Here is a 24,533-nt window from a genome sequence, read left to right as displayed (position 1 = left end):
GATGATAGATGCTAAATATGAATTAGCTGTACTGGATCAAAGACCAGCTGCAATGATGGGGAGAGAAAGGCCACATTTATCCATTTTAAAGCAGATGGCATCACAAAATGGTGCTAGATCACTAAGTAGAAGAGAGACTATGTGTAATTACAAAGACCACACAGGTGTCCAAATTGTACAAAATGATTAAGGCTATGTGAAAAAAACCTTATTTTATAATGGAAGTTTGCAAGCCATTGCGCAGCTCTATTATTTAAATCTTTAAAAAAATCATGAAAAGGTTTTTGAATCACATTTTCATAATGTCTCGTTATAATACATTTTGACGAAAATCAATGTTTGCAACATCAAAACATAAATCAGCAACTTTAAGGATTTCGCTAACAAACTCACCTTTTAGTGGAAACTAGTCAGTTGTCGCACAAAATGGTTCTGTTTTCCATTTTTGCAGGGTTATTTTTTTCTACCTTGTGAAACTGGAGACTAGTTTCTAAAATTTCAAAAGAAAAGCAAAAGCATGTTGAAGTTTTCTAATTTCATTATGAATATTTTACACAGCTAAATGATCCCATTCTTGCAAAGTTCAAGGGCAGCAGATGATAATATATCACAGTTTACAATGGGAACTCTCTAAAAGAGAAAACCAAAGTTCTCCTGAACTTTATTCTTTTGCATATCATTTATTTCCCCCAAGAATATCTGCTCATTTTGTGTAAAAACCAACACTCCTTCCTGATATATTTAATGCTTCAAATTAATTATTTAAAACTATAAGCATCAAGAGCCAGCCTTTGAGCTTTCTGAAACCTGTGGACACAGGTCTCAGTATTTGAGGGAACAGAGAATGTAAAGGAGAATTTCAATTGTTAGGGTTTAAGAGAACAAACAGCTTGGCCTCACTTCAGCCAACAAAGGCTGAGGAGGACCTAAAGATTCCCCAAATTCTCAGGCTGACTGTGCACAGAAGTGTAATCAAGGAGACAGGAGTTGGTAACGTTTGTATAGACATGACAAAAACATTGTTTTGCAGGTCCTCCCAATAATTTTGCTTTGTTAATGAATAATAAAAATAGTAAATTCTTCAAATTTAGCATTATCTAACTGTACTACAAAAACATACACCCTGACCATCTTCCATAGCTGATCAATATAGAATGTCAGTCTACCATTTCTCCTCAGTCTCTGATTCCCATTTGATTCAATACAGTTAGCTGATGTAGACTTTGGAAGATTAGTTTGTTGCATAGATTGTAAGCCCTTTGGGGACAGGAACCATCTTTTTGTTTGTGTTTGTACAGTACCAAGTACTATGGGGTCCATGACTGGGGCTCCTACGTACTACCACAATAATAAAATAATAATTCCAAAAAAGGATATCAGAATAATCTGCCAGCTACACGGTGGCAGGCATGATGGTGTTTCAATTGATACTGTACTCTTTGAACCATTTGAAATCTCCACTGGTATCATGCAGGATTTGTTTGGCCTTTTAGAGTTATACTGAACAAGGACACAATGGATCTAAAAAGAACAGATAATGCATTTCCACACTTACGCAAAACAGTTTAACCTCAATAGACTGTAAAGTCATTGAAGGTTCTATTTGTGAATTTCTCTGTGATTATGGCTACATTGTGAAAAAACTCTGCTACTGGCCTGCAACTAATAACAGATTGTTTCTTCCCAGCTCCAAGAATGATGATTCAACTATCAAACAATCAGACAGATTCTTCATATCCAACAGAACAGGAGTATTTTGCACTCCTTAAAAATGGTGACTGACAACACAAGACTAAATAAAGCAACCCATTTCATCTACCAAATTAGTATCCCCATCTTGACACAGAAAATAAAGCTTAGAAGGCCAGCTCTGCTTCTGGGTTAGCTAATAAATAAATAAAACCATATCTTCTTACGGTGAGCTATGCAAGCAATATCTTGACCAAACATGGCGTTGTTTTGTGAACTAAGATCAGGGTTTATGCTCCAGTTCAGACTATATTCCTGATGTTTGTATAAGAAATATACCATGCTAATGATTCTTAGAATCCTAGAGTTTAAGGCCAGAAGGGACCACCAGATAACATGAGATCTTAAATTTCTTATTATTCACTTGTTTGCTTCAAAAAAGATGGGAGATATCTTTCCTTTACCTCTTCAGTCATGTCTCAACAAATATTAAGGCACCAGCCATTATCTTAAAAGGTGGACCTCCTGTCAAAATATACTTGCATAATCCTATTGCTATGAAATACATTCATGACCTAAAACTATTGGGAAAAAATTACCCTGCATTAACTTTCTTTCTTAACCTAGTTAGTGTGGTATAGTTGGATTGTTAGTTTTTTTCCCATCAACAATGGAAATAATCTATACTCAGCTCTACTAATATACTGATCTTATTTAAAGCAACAGTGCCAGAGCTTAAATAAACATAATTTCAAAGTCTGTTCTTGTCTCCAGCCCCAAATCATTTCCCCAGCTTGCTGGGACATTAGATTTATTTGTGAGCACAATGCTATTAAACATTGTCCATGTAATATGATGTGCACAGGTGTTTCCTAGATTCTTCCCATCTAAAGATGCAATTTTGCTCCAAGTGAAGTCAGCAGCAAAACTTCCATTGACTTCAGTGGGAGCAGGCTCAGGTACTAAGACAGAATGGATGTAACTTAGAGCAGCCTGGAGGCTGTTTTAAATTATGCTGATGGTCATCATCCCTTCTGGATAGCCCCGGTTTGAGGAATGGCAAAGGTTACTCCCCTTCTCCTCCGCTGTACTGAACCATGACTGAGGAACTAGCCTTATATTTTTGATATGTTTGAAAAACTGAATAAAAATACATAGCTCATCCTAAATCAATTACTTCAAACTCTGGCCTGACATGTCTGCTATATAAGCCATCCTTATGGCCTACAAAATGCTAAATCATAGAATATCAGAGTTGGAAGGGACCTCAGGAGTCCAACCCCCTGCTCAAAGCAGGACCAATCCCCAACTAAATCATCCCAGCCATGGCTTTGTCAAGCCTGACCTTAAAAACCTCTAAGGAAGGAGATTCCACCACCTCCCTAGGTAACCCATTCCATAGTGCTTCACCACCCTCCTAGTGAAAAAGTTTTTCCTACTATCCAACCTAAACCTCCCCTACTGCAACTTGAGACCATTATTCCTTGTTCTGTCATCTGGTACCACTGAGAACAGTCTAGATCCATCCTCTTTGGAACCTCCTTTCAGGTAATTGAAAGCAGCTATCAAATCCCCCCTCATTCTTCTCTTCTGCAGACTAAACAATCCCAGTTCCCTCAGCCTCTCCTCATAAGTCATATGCTCCAGCCCCCTAATCATTTTTGTTGTCCTCCGCTGGACTCTTTCCAATTTTTCCACATCCTTCTTGTAATGTGAGGACCAAAACTGGACACAGTACTCCAGATGAGGCCTCACCAATGCCGAATAAAGGGGAATGATCACATACCTCGATCTGCTGACAATGCCCCTACTTATACAGCCCAAAATGCCATTAACCTTCTTGGCAACAAGGGCACACTGTTGACTCATATCCAGCTTCTCGTCCACTGTAACCTCTAGGTCCTTTTCTGTAGAACTGCTGCCTACCCATTCGGTCCCTAGTCTGCAGCAGTGCATGGTATTCTTCCGTCCTAAGTGCAGGACTCTGCACTTGTCCTTGTTGAACCTCATCAGATTTCTTTTGGCCCAATCCTCTAATTTGTCTAGGTCCCTCTGTATCCTATCCCTACCCTCCAGTATATCTACCACTCCTCCCAGTTTAGTGTCATCTGAAAACTTGCTGAGGGTGCAGTCCATGCCATCCTCCAGATAATTAATGAAGATATTGAACAAAACCAGCCCCAGGACCAACCATTGGGACACTCCACTTGATACCAGCTGCCAACTAGACATGGAGCAATTGATCACTACCCGTTGAGCCTGACGATCTAGCCAGCTTTCTATCCACTGTATAGTCCATTCATCCAGCCCATACTTCCTTAACTTGCTGGCAAGAATACTTACAATCAAATACATACAAATTATGACCCTAGTTAGGTAATTATTCTGTGAAGCACTACGGTATGATGCTTGCACTTCTAATTCTAAAATGGCCACTTTGACTACCAACAAATAAGAATTGCTAGAGTAATAATTCCTAATTCTAATTCCTGATCATTGCCTTTGGATATAAAAAGCAATTCAGCAAAATGATGTATGTAGTTTTTACTTTTTTACACTTTGCCAACACTTGTATAGCTCATCATGCCAAGAAAGTCTCATTCGAATGAATTGAGCTGCATAGTTAAGACAACACACCCCATTCTGCTGTCATTGAAAAAACTGTCATTTTGTAGGGTAACAGTAATCAAGAGTTATTCAAGTGTTTACTAGATGGCTAAGCAATGGGACTTACTAATAGCTCTTCTTTTAGAAAGGGTTATCAGTCAACTTTACTTTTATGTTTTGTGTCTTTTATCTAAGGAGCACTTTTTAGGCCTCGTATTTGTGAAAAACATAGTGAGGTCCCATGCAGATTTCAGATTACTAATCAACTCACATAATTTATCAATGAATGACAACCTATCACATCTGCTTAATGTATGGCATTTTTAAAATAAGCAGGGCTGCAATATTAACACAAAAGGGCTATTTCATTGCCAACAAAAGACTGTTGTACATAAGTTTTTAACAATGTGTTACTGATTCCCAAATGGTGTGTTAGTGATCGTAAAACTAGTCTATATAGTCATTCCAGTGAATGCTTAAAGCACAGCACTCTAACTGGGGATGGAAATTGTTGAGTATTATTTAGCAGTTCATCTTTGAAATCACAGAAAATTAATCACTGATTCAAAATAAATATAAACTGAAACTCAGTGGGTCAGTCCCTTGCACACATATGAAGGACTGAATCAGGTACTAAAGACTTCCAGAAACTGAAAGAGAAAATTCTTAGATCTTGGTCATGATGAACTAAGATGCAGATATATGTCAAATAAAATAGGGACATATTTAGATCTCCTCCTTTTTACCCTAGAGCCATCATGTTTGTTGCTTTTTTAAATCAAGTTTTAGCAACGTTTATACACACTATGAAGTGTTGCTACCAAGTATAACATTTTTTTTAAAAGTCAGTATTATCTGTGTTTGAACTGTTCACCATACATTCATGTCACATGCGGAGTACAATTTTCAAACCAAAATAGGACACCCACATCCTGCATTAGAATGTTTTTCTTACTAAATAATACGATTCCATGATTCCCTAGATATATGTATTGCTATATATTGAGACATACAGGGAACACCATAAATGCCAAAGTAATAACTAGTTGCAAAGGCATAAGTTGAATGTTTTAAGGGTTACTACTGTATAATATAGAGAGACTTCTTGCCACACATAGTTCCACCAGATTGGTAGGGTAAAGTTGGCCTAAAATTTTTGAGATTTAAATTAAGCTCATGCTCCACATGTATCCCACTGACAAGACTCGGCAGCTGCTATCTGTCAGATTCTTAAGCAGCTGAAATTTCCAGAACAACTTCTATGTAAATACTGTAGTCATCTCTCTCGGCAATGAGGTGTTAAGAACAACACATTTTAAACACGTCCTCACAATATAATTTCAAATTTATAAGATATTTTAAGGAAAAAACAGTCCATTTAGCAAATTCTTAATCACATAAATAGCTCTGATGATTTCATTGAGACTGCAATGGGATTACTCACATGAGTAAGGATTGTTCATGTGAATAAGGCTTGCAGGACCAGGCCTTAGTGAAGTGTTTAAAACTCATTTTTGTATAAGGACACGATGAAAACGTGCTGTCTTGACCACCAGCAGATGGATAATGAAGATACCTATGGACCATATTCTACCCTCTTTGACAACAGTAGGGGCCACAAAAGGCTGTGTAAACAAGAAGCAAGTCGATAGTCTAATATTGAAAATGCAGTGCTATGAATCAGGGCATCTTGGTTTTATTCCCAGCTTTGCAGCTGATTTTGTTTGTGAGCTTGGGTGAATCACCGAATTCCTCTGTTCCTGAGTTTCTCCGCATGTAAAATGGAGATAATGATGACATCACCCTTTCAGTGGTGTTCTGAGGCTGTATTCATTAACATTTATAAAGCACTGTGAAATTCTTGGACAGAAGATGCTATGAATGAACAAGTGTATCCAAGGCCAGAAAACTTTTAATGAACCATTCAACACAAATGTAATATTCATACCATCTACCCAGGAACATATGTAAAGTATTGGTACTTAGCATAAGTATTACTACACCTCATGTTGAGCTGAAGATGGAATAGCTTGTCTGGTTAAGAAGATACTGTAAACTAACTAGCTCACTGCTAGCCCTCAGCACCTGCCCTTCATAACTTTAGCGCTTCTCCAATTTTAGGGTTGGCTAATAAAAAGTAGTACAAAAGATTGTAAAACTGTGGAAATTAATAGAAATACAAACAGAAAAATATTAATCCAATATTAGAATTATCTTCAAAGTTTGACTCTGATTATTATTGACCTTAAAACTTACATTTGCAAGTTATATAAAGAAAAAACACATGAATTTTCCCAACTCTAATTGTTGTAACTTATCCATGCATTCCAGCACAAATTTTCAGTGCGCTCCAGAAATGTTTGTTCACTTGCTACAAACCATGTCACAAATCTTCAGTGCAGCAGCTAATATTTTACAATTGATCAAATAAACTGGGATATGTACTTTAAATATGTGACTTAATGAAAACAACTTAAAGATTTATGCTCCATTTAATGTACTTAACTAAAGTCTCATGGGATTGCCAAAGGAGATAAAAACTGCAGCATGGGTTAATGCTTAGTTATCTTTTGGTTAACTTATATAGCTTAGTAATCAAAGAACATGAAAGAGAAACCTTTGATAAAAATTAGCGTATTTTTAAATTCCACAAAAGGCAGTTGCCTTTTATAAACACTACAATGTAAACTTTTATACTTACAAACAAGAGCTTGTGGCTAAATTTCATTTGCAATTTATAGACAAGAAAGAGTGTTCTTAGTTGTTTGGCGTCCTATAAAAAGTCCAAATCAGTTTTGTGAGCAAGACGAAGAATGTGAAATGATAACAAGCACTGATATGACTACATAGTTCTCTCTCCCTCTAGTTTTATAAGAAAACAGCAAAAACAAATGAGATTCTATAATATAGAAAATGACACAATAAATAAGAGAAAAATAAATGAAATATTGGGGACATATTTATATATCTGTCCACTAAACCCAAAATCTGGCAAGTTGCAGGCAACACTGTAAGACATTTGTTTGGTCAGGCCTTTGAGTGACCCTTACTTGTGCAACGATGTTGTTTACTTTTATTATTATATTACTTTGTGGGTGGTTATTTTTATTGATACAAGTGCTGTGAGGATGCCATTACATATTTGTAAATAAAAATACATTGATTTCAGACACAATAATGATAATAGTATAGGTGTGTATCAACTAGATCTAGCCTAACATCCAAGACAGACAGTAATCTCAGAGTCCCACCACTATCTTTTTACATTCAGTCTTCATTGTCTGGTATGCTGGAAGAAAGACAGGAGACACAGGATGTGGTTTAATTAGGCCGCAACTTTATTCCAAAATGTCTGGGCATGCTTGCAGATAAAATTTGTACAGTGCAGGTAATTCCATAATCATTTACAGATACCCAGGGGGCTGCTGGCAGCCCTCCCTTTTCCCCATCCAAATGCTTAGCCAACCTGTTGCTCGGACCTCACCCTCACCCCCTCTTGAATGAGGGTTAATGGGGGCTATAAATTGGAGGTTTGACTCCCTGCTGTACCAATCATAGGAGCTCTGACACCCACTCCATTTCCACTCCTTTAAAGGATACCTCCTTTAAATCATTTTCCAATCCATTTTCTCTGATCACCATATGCATTCCCTATGAAGCACCTGCACTGGACATCTGCCCCAAACATACATAATGAGTTGCAACATCAAAGCCTAATCCCCCTTTCGTTTCCCCCACACACACACACACTTAGCCCCCAACCCACTGTGGGGAGGCAAAAAAAACCCACCTCACCTTCACCAATCTGGTGGTAAGGGAAAATGTCTTTCCAAGCTTCCTCCGAGATAGGAGCAACTAGCATAATGCCCAGGGCAGATCATGACAAAACCTGGTATTTAAGCTGCTTCCATGACTGGGAGGGTGAGTGCTGCTCAGCTTGGTCCAGGTGAAAACGAGGGCTTTTACTGCACAGATGTGGGCATAAATAATTCCCTTCTCGTCTGGTCACCTGGTGGGGGGTGGGGGGAAAGATAGGTCAGCATCCCCAAACTGACCTGGTATGGAGCTGCCTCCATGTAGGAGGTAACTCTAGTTCTCTAGTCCTTAATGGGGCAACTCTTCTTCTCCAACAAGCCAGACAAAGGGCTCCACTGCTTAATATGGGATGAGGTAATTGTTTCAGATTCAGAGCTACCAAGTTCACATGTCATTGAGCAAAATGATTGAAAGAGTTCTTTAAGCTGATCTGGTGTGTATGTCTCTTGGTGGAGTACCAGAGAACAGAGCAAATAATAAAATAAATTTTACTTGTCTCAAAGACCATTGAATGAGATGTCACTATACAAGAAGTAAGTGGGTACAAATGAAGATAGAGGGACAGACGTTAATTCTATACAGGCCTATAGACAGATTTTGGTTTCCTCTCTTTCTGAAGTGTTACTATGATGTACAGGAAGAGCAGACCCTGCTGACGGGGACCTGTATAGATGGACACTGGTAGTCTTGGAAGGATTAGATTTTTATCATTAAGTGTCAGTAAATGTCAATTTCACTATGCACACACAAACTGACAAAAGATATTTCCATCGATACTAGAAATTTATAAGTATACAAAGAAAGAAAACTGATGCTTGAGAACTTAAAGTTTGATCTAAGGATATTTACTCTGTATATTTTGACAGGTGATATTGGCAATTTTTGTTTTAATGGTAACAAAACTTTAACTTTTTGAATTTCAACATCTACTCTCATTAAATTATTATCTGACATCCCCTCCACAACTTCCTGCAACTGTGAAAATTTATATAAATAACAAATATTGATAGTATCTGTCAAAATTATAAAAAATAAAAATTGAATTTTGCCAAGCCTAGATACTGGTGATAGAAAGGGACTCAAGATCAGAAAACGAAGGGAAGTCTTAGTACATTTATTTCCTATCACCTTGCCCACCTACCCACCCCATCCCATCCCATCCCATCCCTTCCCTTATCTTTTTCTGCACCTGGATTCCTAGCCAGTTAAGTGTATATTATTCCATAGGTACATGGTGTCTAACCTCTCTTGGTATAGCTAGTTTGAGAGATCCTACAGTAACAACCTTCTGAAGATTTGTATGATTGCAGACCATATCACCACAAAAATATTTTCAGTTCACATTTATTATGAAACAAGATTCTGATCTTTGTGGTTCTAACAGAGTGGACTTTTGTGAGGGTGAAAGAAGCACATCTTTGTGGCTGTCCAGAGAGACTGGGAGAGCATGCTGAGGGGCTGGTATCTGTAACATTAGTCCTCCCTCTTGATGGCTAAATGTCAGCAGGGATTGGTGTTATTGAAATTAATCCAACCACAATGATGGCATAAAGACATGCATTTATACCTCTATTGACTTTTCACGTTCTCTGGGTAATTGTTGTAACATTTTCTTAAAGGCCAAAGACCTTTTGATGATAAATATATCTCATTACATGGAATTTTATATGTAATCACCACATGAACCTCAGTGTAATTCAATGGGTGTATTTACCATATGTTAATCCTAGCATAACAAGACTTTAACCTATTTCACTTAATTACAGGCATATCATCAGATACGCTGTAAAAAGGGGGTTTTTCTCTTATGTTTCTGAAAAGCCCTTTAACTTTCTTAACCCTTTTGTGACTTACCTATCAGAAATTCGAACTTTCCCTGCCTCTGTCCAAGGTGAGGGCAAAGCCCAGGGATGCATGCTACTGTTATTTGTGCTATTGGTGTGGAGATAGTCACTGAGGGACAAGCTTTTTCCCTTGTTTGTGCTAGTTTCATGGTGCTATTTCATTTGACCTGTTTTGTGGCACTCTCTCCACTTGTATTTGTATCATGCTCATGCTTTGGCAGCCAAGGCTCTTTTGAACCAAGACCTAAGTCAAATGGCACCTTTAAAAGTTAGGTAGGTTTAAGGTATTATTTGTAAGATGTATTTTAATATAACTGAGTAATAAAACCCCGTAAAAGCTGTGTCCCTGACACAAAACTGTCATATTCATATTGCAGAAATCAACAATACATTAAGATCTTAATTATACATTGTGATCAGGATACATGTAAACTGTAGTTTACATTCCACATAGAATGATAACCACAAAAATGTAGAAACAGATCCTCAGTTCATATAAATCAGTATAACTCCATTTAATTCAATGGGTCTATGCTGATTTACGCCAACTGAAGATCCAGCCCATCCTCTCTCACTTAGGACTTTAGCTGAGACAAGTTTTTGCATGCTTCATGTCTGTGCCAAACGCCAACTAGTTTTAAAGACAAAGTTGTTGATTTCTGTAGAACAATAACACATAATGTACAGTGCTTCCACGAGGCCAAAAAGGATATTCAAGGAACAACAGATACTGTATATCCCAAGAAACTAAAAGGCTTAATTATACACAATGTAGGCATGTTATCTATCTCTTTCAAATAACATACCTTACATTTTGAGTTTCCTGGATTTTCTAAACATAGAAAAATGACCATGAAGGAACACCTCTGATTTGCTATTCTTCTAAGTGTAATGCACAAATTAAGTTGGGAATTATAGCTTGTACCATGCTTTCTAAGAGAAAAATGGCTGTTTAAATCATTACCTAGTGAGTGGATAAAATGAACATAGGATGCTACTGACTAGAGTGGACACTGCCTTTATCTACCTCATTCCAGTGAATTAGATGACCATAAAATTCTACAATTTTACAGCTGATAAGAATCACCACATAAACGGTGACTGGTATCACAGCCTTTGATCAATGGCATGAATTCACTACACTATTTGAAATTTAGAGACTAACTTGACTATACTTTGGATGTACACAATAACGTATAAAGAAAGCCAAAGTGACAATGTAGAATATGATCCAAGTGTTGCTTTGTTCTAGACACGTATCATCACAAAAAACTTGTACATAGAAACCAGTAAGAGCCAATGGCTCCCATGAGGAGCTCAGGGAAGGGATTGTGACTCAGGAATAACCCGGCCCTTATGTGTGTGCAGGGATCTCGATGTTGTATTACCGACCACTAGCATTCAAAAATCATAAAATTTGCATAAAATGAGATTTTTAAAATAATAAATTTGGGGTTCTTTTTCTTTGCCTTCTGGTTTTTGAGCCTGCAGCATGCTTTCACTTCACACTTTCAGGCTTTTCTTCACAATTATTAGAGCTAGAAATGGTCTTTTCTCAAACAAAACAAAGCAAAAAATGCTGAGTTCCTCACCAAATGACATGCCTTTGAGAGCCGGGGTTTTAAGAAGAGCACCAAAACATTCTGATACAATAAAATTGTCAAAGTTGGAACCACTGGGGGATCATAGAATCATAGAGTTTCGAAGGGACTACAACAGTCATCTAGTCTAAACCCCTACCAAGATGCAGGATTTGTTGTGGCTAAACCATCCAAGACAGATGGCTATCCAGCCTCCTTTTAAAAACCTTCAGTGAAGAAGGTTCCACAATCTCCCTAGGCAGTCTGTTCCATTGTCCTACTGTTCTTACAGTTAGGAAGTTTTTTTTCTGAGATTTAATCAAAATCTGCTATGCTATAGTTTGAACCCACTGCCTCTTGTCCTGTCCTCTCTGGAAAAAAAGAACAATTTTTCTCCATCTTTTTTATGACAACCTTTCAAGTATCTGAAGACCACTATCATATCCCCCCTTAATCTCCTCTTTTCCAAACTAAACATATCCAGTTCCTTCAGCCTTTGCTCATATGGCTTCCATTCCATTCTTTTGATCATCTTTGTTGCTTGCCTCTGGATCCTTTCCAGTTTCTCTACAGCCTTTCTATACATTGGTGACCAAAACTGGACACAGTACTCCAGCTGAGGCCTAATCAGCTCAGAGTAGAGTGGTACTATCACCTCCCGTGACTTGCATGCTATTCCTCTGTTAATGCAACTTAAAATTGAATTAGCTTTTTTTGCAACAGCATCGCATTGCTGACTCATATTGAGGCTGTGATCCACAACAACTTCCAGATCCTTAGCATGCTGCTGCCAAGCCACTTTCCCCCCATTCTGTATTTGTGCATTTGGTTTTTCTTGCCTAAGTGTAGCACATTTGTCTTTGTTGAATTTCATTATGTTGTCTGTAGCCCAATTCTCCAATTTATCAAGATCCCTCTGAATTTTAGCTCTATCCTCCAAAGTATTAGCACCCTCCCCCACAGTTTTGTGTCATCTGCAAATTTGATCAGTATGCTCTCTATCCCTACATCCAGATCATTAATAAAGATGTTAAACAACACCAGACCCAGAACAGATCCCTGTGGAGTCCCTCTTGAGACCTCCCTCCAATCCGACATCATTCCAGTAATAGCTGATTCACTGTTTTCCGTAGGTGTTGTTGGACTGCTTCATGGTATACAGTAGGATGAGGCCTATTCTCTGCTCCCACCCTGCTTCTCCCTAGCGCCTTTTGGATGTATCCCAGAGCCAGTCCCTGCACTCCTCAGATGTGCACTCACAGAAAGCCCTGTCCCTCTTCATTTCCCACAGATAAACTGGCAAGTCATTTTACTAGCAGAATTCTTCATGAGGACAATGAGTTTTAAATGCACATTGAAGAATACACACAGAAATGAATTTTGAATTCATAAGCATAATAACCACTGCAAACCTGTCTAAGTTTTGTCCTTATAAAGTCAAAAAAGAGAAAAACATACAAAGTGGCTTATGTCCAAACAAAACAAACCAATGCATCTTGAAATTTGAATACTCCTAGTAAACTGCACATAAATAAATTACAGACCACGAGCGAAATCCTTGCACTATTAGAGTCAATAGCAACACTCCCACTGATTTGGATGGGGCCAGGATTTCACCCCAAGATTTTCAAAATTAGCTTTATTGAAGAGAGGGATTGCTGATCTCCTTTGTAAAGTGCCTTGAGACTGACAGATGAAAGCCACTATGTAAGAGCTAGGTATTATTAAGAAAAAATGTGATTAAGTCCATTCATAGGGAGGAAAGAATAATAATTCTGACATCACAATCCTTGCATTATATTTTGAGGGCAAACTGATAAGAAAGGGGAGGCTGGACTGTTAAAAGCTTAACCCAAAAATATTTAAAGGGAAAATAAGGTAAATAAGTTACTGCATTCATGGTTTATCAGTGGTATATACATACACAAAGTATGTATATATATGTTTTGTGGTGTGTGTGTATATTTATATATATATAAATATAAAGGATCTTTCCTTATCTCCCCAGCCTCTTCCTCACTAACAGCATGGTTGCAGCCTTCCTTGGAACGACTTTTAACTTCCACTTTTTTGTTAGGACACTAAATTAGCAACATTAAACTAGCCTTTAATTTAGGATTCCATTTCAGACAAAGTGAAAGTTAAAAGCCAGCAGGTTACAACCGGAGCATTACAGAAAGTGGGCTCTACACTGATTCAGTGGGTGGAAGCTATTAACATGTCTGCAACACTTAGCTTTATACACAACCACCCTGCTTTTAACTTCAGCCTTGGTCACTAAGGTCAGGGAGCAGAGCTGACTAACAGTGTCACTTCTCTACCATCTTACATTGTCCATCCCTGCAGCGGCATGATGGACAGGAGCTGGAGCAGTAGTATAGCAACCAGCACTGGGTAGAGAAGAGCTAATTGAGTCTTTATTAAATGTTGCATGATAGGGAAATGAGTGTCATACCTCCACAGCTATAAAGCTACTGAAAAGAAAGCCACTTAGCCGCTCATGAAACACGGTTAACACAATAATGAATGGGACAAGGTGCCTTATTGTCAAACAGGTGGTGGACTTTCATTTTGCATGAAGGAACCTGAGTGCCCAAATTGCTCTAACCAAGTGTAAAGAAACTCAGAAACATAGTTCCCAGTCCATTATTTCAAGTTTAAAATAAAAAGCAATATATGTGATGAGATGATTTTACAGAAACTGAATCTTCAGAAGTTTCAGTTCATAAATGCACGCTCAAGACTGCAATATGCAGTAAGGCATTAAAATAGAGGTATAAGCCAGTGAAGCCTGAAGCATTCATTCAATCATATCATTTTCTAATATAAAATAACAGAGCGGTTTTTTAGAAGTTATTTTATACTTTCCCTTCAATGTAATTAAATTTATACGTGTCATTCAAAGGAGAAAGGAATCACACCAGAGAGTATTTCTCAGGGCCAACCCACTGATCTACTAGCAGAGAAACATGAAGAGGATCCAGATTCAAGCCCAGAGCCTGCTCCTGGAATTGCAGTGTATCAGGCTGTTGTGGCAATGGTATGTTAGAGAGAGCCCTCTAGACAGTTAAAGGAACAGGATGAAATAAGCTAGAGAGAGATTCCAGCCTTCCTTGTTTAAGGGTCCCCTTACTAAAACTCAATGGGTGTGTTTTGGTTGGCTAGCTCCCAGTACCAAAAGAAAGAGGAAGGGTTGATGGGAAATCAGGACCCCGAGACTGACAGTCCCCAGGAACAATGGGGAGAGGCCAATGCTCTAGGTCAGCCTGATTGACAGGGAGGGGCAGGCTAATAAGGGAATCAAGAGGCCGGGGGGGTTCTGGTCCTCTGTGTGAGCTGGAATTGCCTGCGTCAGACAGAGTGGGGCTGATCTAAGGAGAAAGCAGGGGCCCAAGCTGAGCTGGGGAGCAGAGCCGTGCCAGCCAAAGGGGCCAGAAAAGCAGCCCAGGAAGTAGGTCAGTGCTGGGAGCAGAGTCACAGAAGCAGCCCACAGAGCAGACCTGTCCTGGGAGGAGAGTTGTAGCAACCAGAGCCAGAGGGGCCAGAGAAGCAGCCCAGGGAGCTGTAGGCAGAACAGCAGCAGCAGCCGCCGTGCTGAGGCAGAGTGGAGCTGGAGCTGAGGCAGAGTGGTGGAACTGGAGCTGGAGCATTCCAGAGCCGAGTGCGGTGAGCAGCTGGGGAGAATGAGGGGGACTCTGGGCAGGGGGTCCAGCGCAGGGAGATGCCCCCAGCCAAGACGCCTGGCAGGCCAGACTTGGAGGGGGATCATAACCCTGATGGGGTGGGGGTGACACTGGGAAGAAGGGTCCTGCCACCTAAAGCCTGAGGGCGTGTGGCCACCGCCAGAGCAAATGTCCGACCCGTTTAATAAATTGTATTTGCTTTGAACTGTATGTAATGATCAGTGGGTCAGGGAAGTATCCAGTGCAGAGAGAGCACCCCAGAGTGGGGACACCCTAGCCCCTGCCCTAAGTGTCCACAACAAGGTTGGGGGGTCAAGCTCCCCAGGAATCCTGGGCCCAGCCTTGTTGGGGTTACAAGGACTCTGCCACACAGGAGAGTGGAAGGGGAGCCCTTGAGGTCAGGCAGGCCTCTGGGTAAAGGAAGTGTGAGCGAGGACTCAGATCTTTTCACTAGCCCATTTCACCAGGGTAGTGTATAAGCCAGGGAATTTCCCCACACTAGCAGGACCATTCCCCCGCTTACACTTGAATGAAGAGAGTCACTACAATGCAACAAAGCAGGATGGGAGAGAGAATAATTAATGACTCAGTTCTGCAAGATACTGAAAGCACTGTATGAGGTTCTCAGAACTCTCAATTCCCATTATCTTTCGAAGAGCCCAGCACCATAAGGGACAATTCTCTGAATGGGGATCTTCTATGAGCCCATTTTGGAACATAGACACCACAGATTAAACGACTGATAGCTGGACAAATTCAGACTAGAAATAAGGCATACATTTTTAACAGTGAGAGTAATTAACCATTAGAACAACTTACCAAGAGTGGCGCTGGATTATCCATCACTGACAATTTTTAAATCAAAATTGTTTTTTTTTTCTAAAAGATATGTGCTAGGAATTATTTTGGGGTAAATTCTATGGCTGTGTTATACAGGAGGTCAGATTAGATGATCACAATGGTCCCATCTGACCTTGGAATCTATGAAAAAAGAACAAAACAAAGATTGATACAAATGTTCAGTGTTATTTGTAACTTCTCAGAGACATTGTTTAATCTGATCGCTTTTACAGAGATTGCAAAATCATTCCACACGTGTAATTATTTCACCAAGCTCAGTAGTAAATTTTCCAATTTCAGTATTTTGGGCCAGATTCTAGCCCCAGTCATGGCATCTGCACTACTCAATAAGTTATTCTAAACAGGCAGCCAAAGATTCTCTAGGTACATGGGAAAACCTAGTGGTATCCACCATCACTTCCCAGCCTCTAAGTATAGGTGGTATATTGAGGCATACCAATAGCATGTCAGTGAGAGCAGGCATGACTGGCATGTGTTGCGCCTGAGTGATGTCCTGCCAGTGTAACAGCCCCTAAGGGACTGATACAAATAAGAACAGTTTATAGCAGCCCTTGAGACTACTTTAAATTTTGCTGGAGCCAGATCAGACTCCAGCATCCCCTGGGCTTGGAAGAGTGCAAAAGTGGCTTCACCTCCCACCTCCTCAGTTGCATTGAGTGCTGATGAAGCTGAGGAGCTAGTGCTTTCTATGTAAACCTGAGTGTAGTGGGATGGCTGCCCCACTCCAGGAGAGCAGGGGTTAAAAGCAGCCCTTGGAGAGGGCTGTGGCTGAGACCCAATTAGAAAAGGGATTAAAAGCAGCTGAGGGACACTGGCTGGGTAGCTGGCCCCAGGTGTGGCTAACTCAATCAGCGCACAGCTGGCCCTGCTAAAAGGGCTGTGAGCCAGGAGACATTGAATCTCTCTAGCTTTGGAGTGAGAAGGGCCTAGCTATCTGGGAGCACAGGGTACCTCAAGCAGAGCTGTGCTATGGAAGGGCAGGTAGAGCTGGGAAACTCTGTCCTAGTGAGTCCCCAGGCTGAGGCCTTGCTGAAGGCCAAAGGAGGTATTGGGGCTGCAGGGAGACAGCTGGGCCAAGAAAGGCAGTAGGTCCAACCCCCTTGCCAGTGATGAGTGGCCATTATAGACTGCAGTTTGCCCCAGTGAGTGGGGGCTAGATGATGACTGGCAGTAGCCACTGAGGCAAGGTGGGTATAGTGGGTTGGGGGTTCCCCTTGGAGGGGAGACCCAGAGTGTGGGGGTGCTGCTGTGGGCAGAACCCCAAGGTAAAGGGCACTGGGGTCTCGGAGGGATATGGGGGCCTGAGGCAGGAGAAACACTGGCCAGCAGGAAGTGCTCCAAGTGCTGGAATTGAGCCAATTCCCGGATGACTAGCAGGAGGCGCTGTGCTGGTGAGTCCATGCCATGCTACACTTAGAAAAACAAATAGTTGTGCATTAACATTTAGGTTTTACCATAGTAAATCATTTGAAAAAACAGTTTAACAGATTTATATCTAATTTTTGCATTAAAAATTCATCCACAGTATTAAAAATAAAGTTAGATAAGTAAATAAATCTAAATGATTCCATAATGTCCCATCTATATGGAGACACTTTCTATTGATTTGGAAAAAGTAATCTGTTTGAGTATTTATATGATCCCAATTACCATAGTATCTAAGTACCTCACAATCTTTAACATTTATCCTAACAACACCATGTGAGTTAGGGGGGTACTATTATCCCCGTATGATAGTCTCTCTGGGCCTCAGTTCCCTGTCTAAGTGACTTGCCCAAGAGGACACGGAAAGGTTGTGGCAGAGCAGAGAAATGAACCTAGGTCACTGGCTCCCATATTAATTAGTGGACTACACTTCCTCTCTAACGTGACAGTATGGTGTCCTGAACCTCCCCTTGTGGGAATACCTCTCTGCCCATGGTCCCCACCTTGTTCTTCCCAGCTGCTCACCACTCGTGGCTCCAGTATTACTTGTGGTGTGACGGGCCTTCCGTTATCCTAGTTCTGGTCCTGTGGCTTCCTGCTGTAGCTCAGCCCTGGCTCACTGTCTGAGCAACTGGTCGCTGCTGCTCTGGCTCTGTGCTGCTGCTCTGCCTCCAGCTCCGGGCTGCTTTTCTGTCTCTAGCTACACTCTGCCTCTGATCTGCTTTTCTGGCCCCTCTGGTTCTGGCCTGTTGCTCTTTCCCCAGCTCAGCTGTGGCCTGCAGCGCTGTCCTTGACTCTGCTCTATTCTGCCCCTGGCAGCCCCAGCTCTCACAGAGGACAGGCCTGCTGGGCTCTTGACTCCCTCATTGGCCTATCTGCCCTGTCAATCTGCCTGACTTGGAGAGCTGGCTTCTTGCCATTGGCTATAGGGGACTGTCAGTCTCAGGATCTTCAGGCCTTCCTCTTTCTCCTGGTGGTGAGAGGGCCAACCAAAAATAAATAAATAACCCCTCTGAGTTTCAGTAAGGAGCCAACAGCCCCTTTCATTCAGAAACTCAGAACTGGGGGTGGGGGTGATTAAGGCAAGTTGCTGAAGTTGTAAACCCCTTCAGAGAGGTAATACCCCTGGCGATAGCTTGCATATACTGGTTCAAGATGGGTTTTCCAGAGACTAGGAAACAAGGAAAGGGATTTTGGTATAAAAGCGTGAGCTTGAACTGACTTGTGATCTTCCTTTTTATTCAACCTTGGGGTCTAAGGGGACTCCAAGCTTTGCTGAAGGGTTTAAAGACTGACACCCACCAGAGCCCTATGCTGGAGTTGGGGGTGATGTCTGATAAGCTTTTTGTAAGCATGTAGGAAACTGTATTGTTTTATGTGTGTTCTCTGTGATGCTTTTGCCTGAAGAATAACCGGACTGCTGACAGAGCTGCATGGTCACTTGTAATGGCTGGGATACACTGTTCATAGACCTGGGAGAGAGAGCACTGCACAAGGGCTGGTCGTTACGCAGACTGGCTTGCTGGGAATATCACAGTGTAAGGCAGGGGGCTGTGCAGCCTTAAAACTCCCCAGTTAGAAGGGAGTGGGACAAGAGTCCATAGCAAGACACAAGCAATAACAGGAGTCCTGAGAGCTGACTGGGCACTCCTGAAGTGGACTACAGTGTGGGCGATACGGGTGCAGCTACCCTGAAACTGAGATACCAAGTTTAGTATCTTGGCCGTTTTATAGCACTTTCAGTCTTCAGTCAAATGCACACCTGCAACTCCTCTTATACAGATAAATAGACAGTATTAGGGTCTGAAAATTAGGGACCATAATTAAGGCTAAGATTTTGTCACACATTTTTAGTAAGTCACGGACAGGTCACAGGCAAGAAATAAAAATTCATGGAAGTCTGTGACCCGTCCGTGACTTTTACTAAAAATAGGCATGATAAAATGGGGAGCTGTGGGGTCCCCACACCAGAGGGCCCCATCTCAGAGCTGTAGGGTCCCCCCACCACCCATGGCTCTGAGCTCGGGGCACCCCAACTGCCTGTGGCGGCTTGGAGCTCCAGGGTCTCCCTGCCACCCACAGCAGCTGGGAGCTCCTGGGGGCCCCGTAACTGTGGTGGTGGAGAGCTCCAGGGCACTCCTGTCCCCTACAGCAGCTGGGAGCTGCAGGGCACCCCCGCTATGGCTGGGAGCTTGGGGGCCCCCGCAGTTCCCAGCCACCATGGGCTGTGGGTGGACCATTCAGCTCCCAGGCGCTGTGGGCTTAAGTCACGAAGGTTTCTGGAAGTCACGGATTCCGTGACTTCCATGACCTCTGAGACAAAATCATAGCCCTAATCATAATAGAAATGAAAACATAATATGAGCCATGGTGGTGCATCTGAGCCAGCATTATTAACTTACTGCCCCTGCAAAAATGGCCTATTGGACTAGTAGGAGTAGAACTTCAGAGTGAACACAATATAAAATGAGTCTCCTATCAATACCCATCAAACGGCTTCCATTTTATAGTAAGTGTTGATTTTCACTCTCTGTAAATGCTGTTTATAAGGATCGGAGAGCAAAAAGACCTTCAATGTCATATTTTTTTCCAAAATGATGACGCTATTTGGTGAAACATTTGAGCAGTGTTAATATTATTTTGAAAAGAATTATTTTGTGCCAACTGACTCAGAGTGTAAAAGAAGTATATTTTTCCAACTATAAGGATTTTGTAGTATGGAAAAGAAAGCCATGAAAGATAATTTAAGTACATTATTTTAATGTGTCAACAGTATGAGCTTATTCTTCTATCCTGCCAGTAATAAAATCAAGACCCACTGCCATATGGCTAGAGTAGATATTAATTATCAATGAAATATAGGTTCTATCTATCTATCTATCTATCTAGAGAAATATACTTACATTTTAATGGTTACCCAGCCATCCACCTAAGGTAGCAGTCTTCTAAGGTGCTCATGGGGTAGCTCTCCATAAAATAAATAATAGTATGGCATGGGCGGCAGCAGCAATTCAGATTTGTCTACCCCACCAATGTTCCTCTACAGCCTCTGAAATAGGGGGTGGGAGAGGGGAGGACTATGTCTGGTCCAGCAAGGAAAAGAAAATCTTGGCCCCTTTTAAGGAGTACATCCCCATCCCTTCCTTGTGGCCATTCATCCCCCTCATGGTCTTGAGGAGGAGTGCCTCCACTCTGATTGGTGGGAAACAAGTGGTAGCAAAGCCTATTGGCTCCTGCACACTTCATGGGTGGGTTTATAAGCCCTTTCCATGCTCTGGATGACATTTGGCATGGGAAGAAAAACTCCCTCTTTCCCACACTGGGATTAGAATAGGGCTGGCTGTTTCAGGCCTTTTGGGACTAGGAAGGAATTATTTCTTATTATCTAATTCAGACAGCCTAGGCAGAGTAGTGTGTTTTGCCTGTCTCTCTCAGGGACCCAGTGGGTAGGTTAAGTTGTAACATTCATTTTTGCTGCAACTTGGCAGGAGCACAATGCAGATAATCTTTCAATAGGGGCTCTAGTTCCTGATATCCCAGAACTGGAAATGAATTAGTAGAGAAGCCATCTCCTAAAACAGGCAGAGCAATGGAGTTGGGGCTCCTAAAGTCTAGTACAGCAAGCAGACAATCCCTCTTCCCCAGCTCCCTTAACCCTCAGATGAGGGAGGATAATGGGTGCTAGGACCAGGCTAAAGGAGTGTGGAGCTGATGGCAGCCCTCTGCCAGGTGGAATGGATTACAAAGGAAGGATGACATGCCCTGGATGGGTTATTGTTGGATACTTCCCAGAAGTGTTACTTAATAGAGTTGCAGCCTAGTTAAGTCTGGCTCTTAGAAGCTAAAATGATTATTTCTGGGTGTTTTTGTGGTGGTGGTGGTTGTTTTCCTTATCCGGTAACTCAAATGGCTTGTTTGCAGTATGAATAGATAGCAGCACTCCATTGAAGGAACTAAGGCCAAAATGTCTGTATGTCTGTATTTAGGCCCAGAAATTCATATTTATGTACCTAAAGAGAAGTGGCAATGGGGTTTTCTCAGCATCTCTGAAAAATCATGCCACACCTATTTAGGTGCCTAGATTTGTATTGAGCAGCCTAATTGTAGGCCCCCAGGTTAAAAAATATTGGCCTTCTTTACAAGGAAAATATGTAAGAAAATAGAAAATGAGTCTGTAGAAGATTGTCACCTCTTGAGTGCCCCCTTGATGTCTGGGTGCAGTGCTGCCATTCTCTTTGGCTCTCATGAGCCAGGAGGAGGAGGTCATAGATGAAGAGGAGGAAGCTGTGGAGCCCGTTGCTGCGTGCACTCAGGACCCCTTCTCCACTCCAGAGGTGTCTAGCCGGTGTGAGTGGCCACTGTCTGCAGAGGCAGAAGAGCAGAGCTCTGGTAAGTTGCTTTGCTTTGACAATGCTTAAAGCAGGTTGAGGGCACAGAAAAGTACAAAGGTGGCTGATTTGTGTGCTGGGTGCCCTCCCTTCATGCTAGCCCTTTTCAGAATGGGTGTATGCAATAAACCCTATAACCCGGCATTCCCTCACCATTGCTGGGTTCTTGTGCACCATGGTGCATGACTTTTGTCACCAAGACAGTGATATCTTACCAGTGGTGTATTGCAACGTACACTGATTCCTGTATGTCTGTTTCACCGTAATGGGTTGCTTTTGTCTCCCCAGACATGACTGTGGAAGACCCACCCCCCACTGTAGCAGAGCGGCCATGATGCACTAAGGCAGACATGTTTTGTGAGGTGATTCTGCACTCCCAAGCAGAGAAAGATGATAAAAATAAATGGAGAGAAAAGTGGAAAAGGAGAGAACCGAGACCAAAAAGAGAACAGTGCTTTCCATCGGGAAGCCACGGAGATGCTAACCAACATTTTGGAGTGTCAGACAGATATGTTGCATTCTCGCTTTACACTGCAGAGTGACCTGATTCAGGCCCGCCCCCCATTGCAGCAAGTGCAGAATTCTTTCCCATGCACTCCGCAAACTCCCACTGCACATTCTTATGGGCTCGGTGCACATTTTTCCATTCCCCCACACTGCACACACCCCGACAGCTTGTTAAACAACAGCTGGAGTTATACACAGCTGTGAGGTGTACAGGTCCCCTACCCCCTACCCTGTTCACCCCATCACTGAGGATGGCTATATGTGGTGTTTTCTCTTTTTATTAAATAAAAGCACATTTTTTTTCAAAAAGAAGCAAGCTTTATTTGTGTGTTCACATTTCTTTACATGTCATCGAATATCAGGGTTGGAAGGGGCCTCAAGAGGTCATCTAGTCCAACCCCCTGCTCAAAGCAGGACCAATCCCCAACTAAATCATCCCAGCCAGGCTTTGTCAAGTCTGACCTTAAAACCCTCTAAGGAAGGAGATTCCAGCACCTCCCTAGGTAACCCATTCCAGTGCTTCACCACCCTCCTAGTGAAAAACTTTTTCCTAATATCCAACCTAAACCTCCCCCCTCCATCACAGCTACAAGTCAACTAGCACTTCATCTTAACTGAAATTACAGACAGAACTGCCATGTAGCACAGCACATGCTGTTAGCCTTTCCTTTCCCAAGCCCAGCAGCAAAGTGAAAATGAAACTCATTAAAAACTTTTCCCTCAATGCATCCTGGATTCTTACTGCCCCACATTGTGCCCCTCTAATAGCCCTGGTATCTGGCTGCTGGAACTCAGCAGCCAGGCAGTTGGCCTTCACGCTCCGCATAGGAGTAAACCTTTTGCCCTTCCCCTCACAAATGTTATGTAAAGTACAGCACACCGCAATAACCATGGGAATATTTTCTCATTCATTTTCAGTCTACTGTACAAACATCTAAAGCATGCTTTCAAACTGCCAAATGCACATTCGACAGCCATTCTGCACCTACTCAGCCTGTTGTTGAAACGTTCTTTACTGACATCTAGGTTTCCAGTGTATGGCTTCATGAGCCATGGCATTAATGGGTAAGCTGGGTCTCCCAGGATCACAATGGGCATTTCCACTTCCCCGACAGTGATCCGCTGGTCTGGAAAGTCCCCGCTTGCAGCTTTCTGTATAGGCCAGTGTTTCTAAAGATACATGCGTCATGCACCCTTCCAGACCATCCAGCATTAATATCAGTGAAATGCCCACAGTGATCCACTAGCACCTGCAAAACCATGGAGAAATACCCCTTATGATTAATGTACTCTGTGCCAAGGTGGGCCGGGAAAACAATAGGGATGTGCGTTCCATCTATCACCCCACCACAGTTAGGGAAGCCCATTTCTGCAAAGCCATCCAAAATGTCACGCACATTACCAAGAGTCATGGTCTTGCACAGTAGGATGTGATTAATGACCTTGCACACTTGAGTTACAACAGCACCAACAGTCAATCTCCCCACTCCAAACTAGTTTGCAACCAACCGGTAGCTGTCTGGAGTTGTCCACTTCCACAAAGCGATTGCCACATGCTTCTCTAGAGTGAGTGCAGCTCTCAGTCTGATGTTCTTGCAACACAGGGCTGGGGAAAGCTCAGCGCACAGTTCCATGAAGGTGGCTTTCCACATGCGAAAGTTTTGAAGCCACTGCACATCCCAGACATGCATAACGATACGATCCCACCACTCTGAGCTAGTTTTCCTAGCCCCAAAATGCCGTTCCACAGTGCTCAGCTTCTCAATTAATGCCAAAAGCAATGAAATGTTACTGCTTTCCATTTCAGGAGTTCACCAGGCATCTCTGACTGCCATTCTCTTTGCAAGTTTAAGAACACCTGCACTGCCACATGCGATGTGTTAGTGACAGCTATCAGAGCAGTGGACAGCAGTGCAGGATCCATTCCTGCTTGTAGGTATGGTGGGGAAAACAGCCAGGCAGCAAGAGGTGTTAAAAAATGCCTCAAAAGAAACAAGGAAGTAAAGGGGCTTCCAGGACATGAAGCCATGCATTACAGGGCGCTGATCAGGGACCCATAATGCCCTCCACTCACCCCCCTCACCCCCATTCCCACATGACCTGTCATCAAAATGGAGAGAACTGCACTGTGGA

Source organism: Terrapene carolina, unplaced genomic scaffold, assembly GCF_002925995.2.
Source record: "Terrapene carolina triunguis isolate 2854851 unplaced genomic scaffold, T_m_triunguis-2.0 Scaffold58, whole genome shotgun sequence".
Taxonomy (NCBI): Eukaryota; Metazoa; Chordata; order Testudines; family Emydidae; genus Terrapene; species Terrapene triunguis.
Note: the sequence above shows the minus strand (reverse complement) of the source record.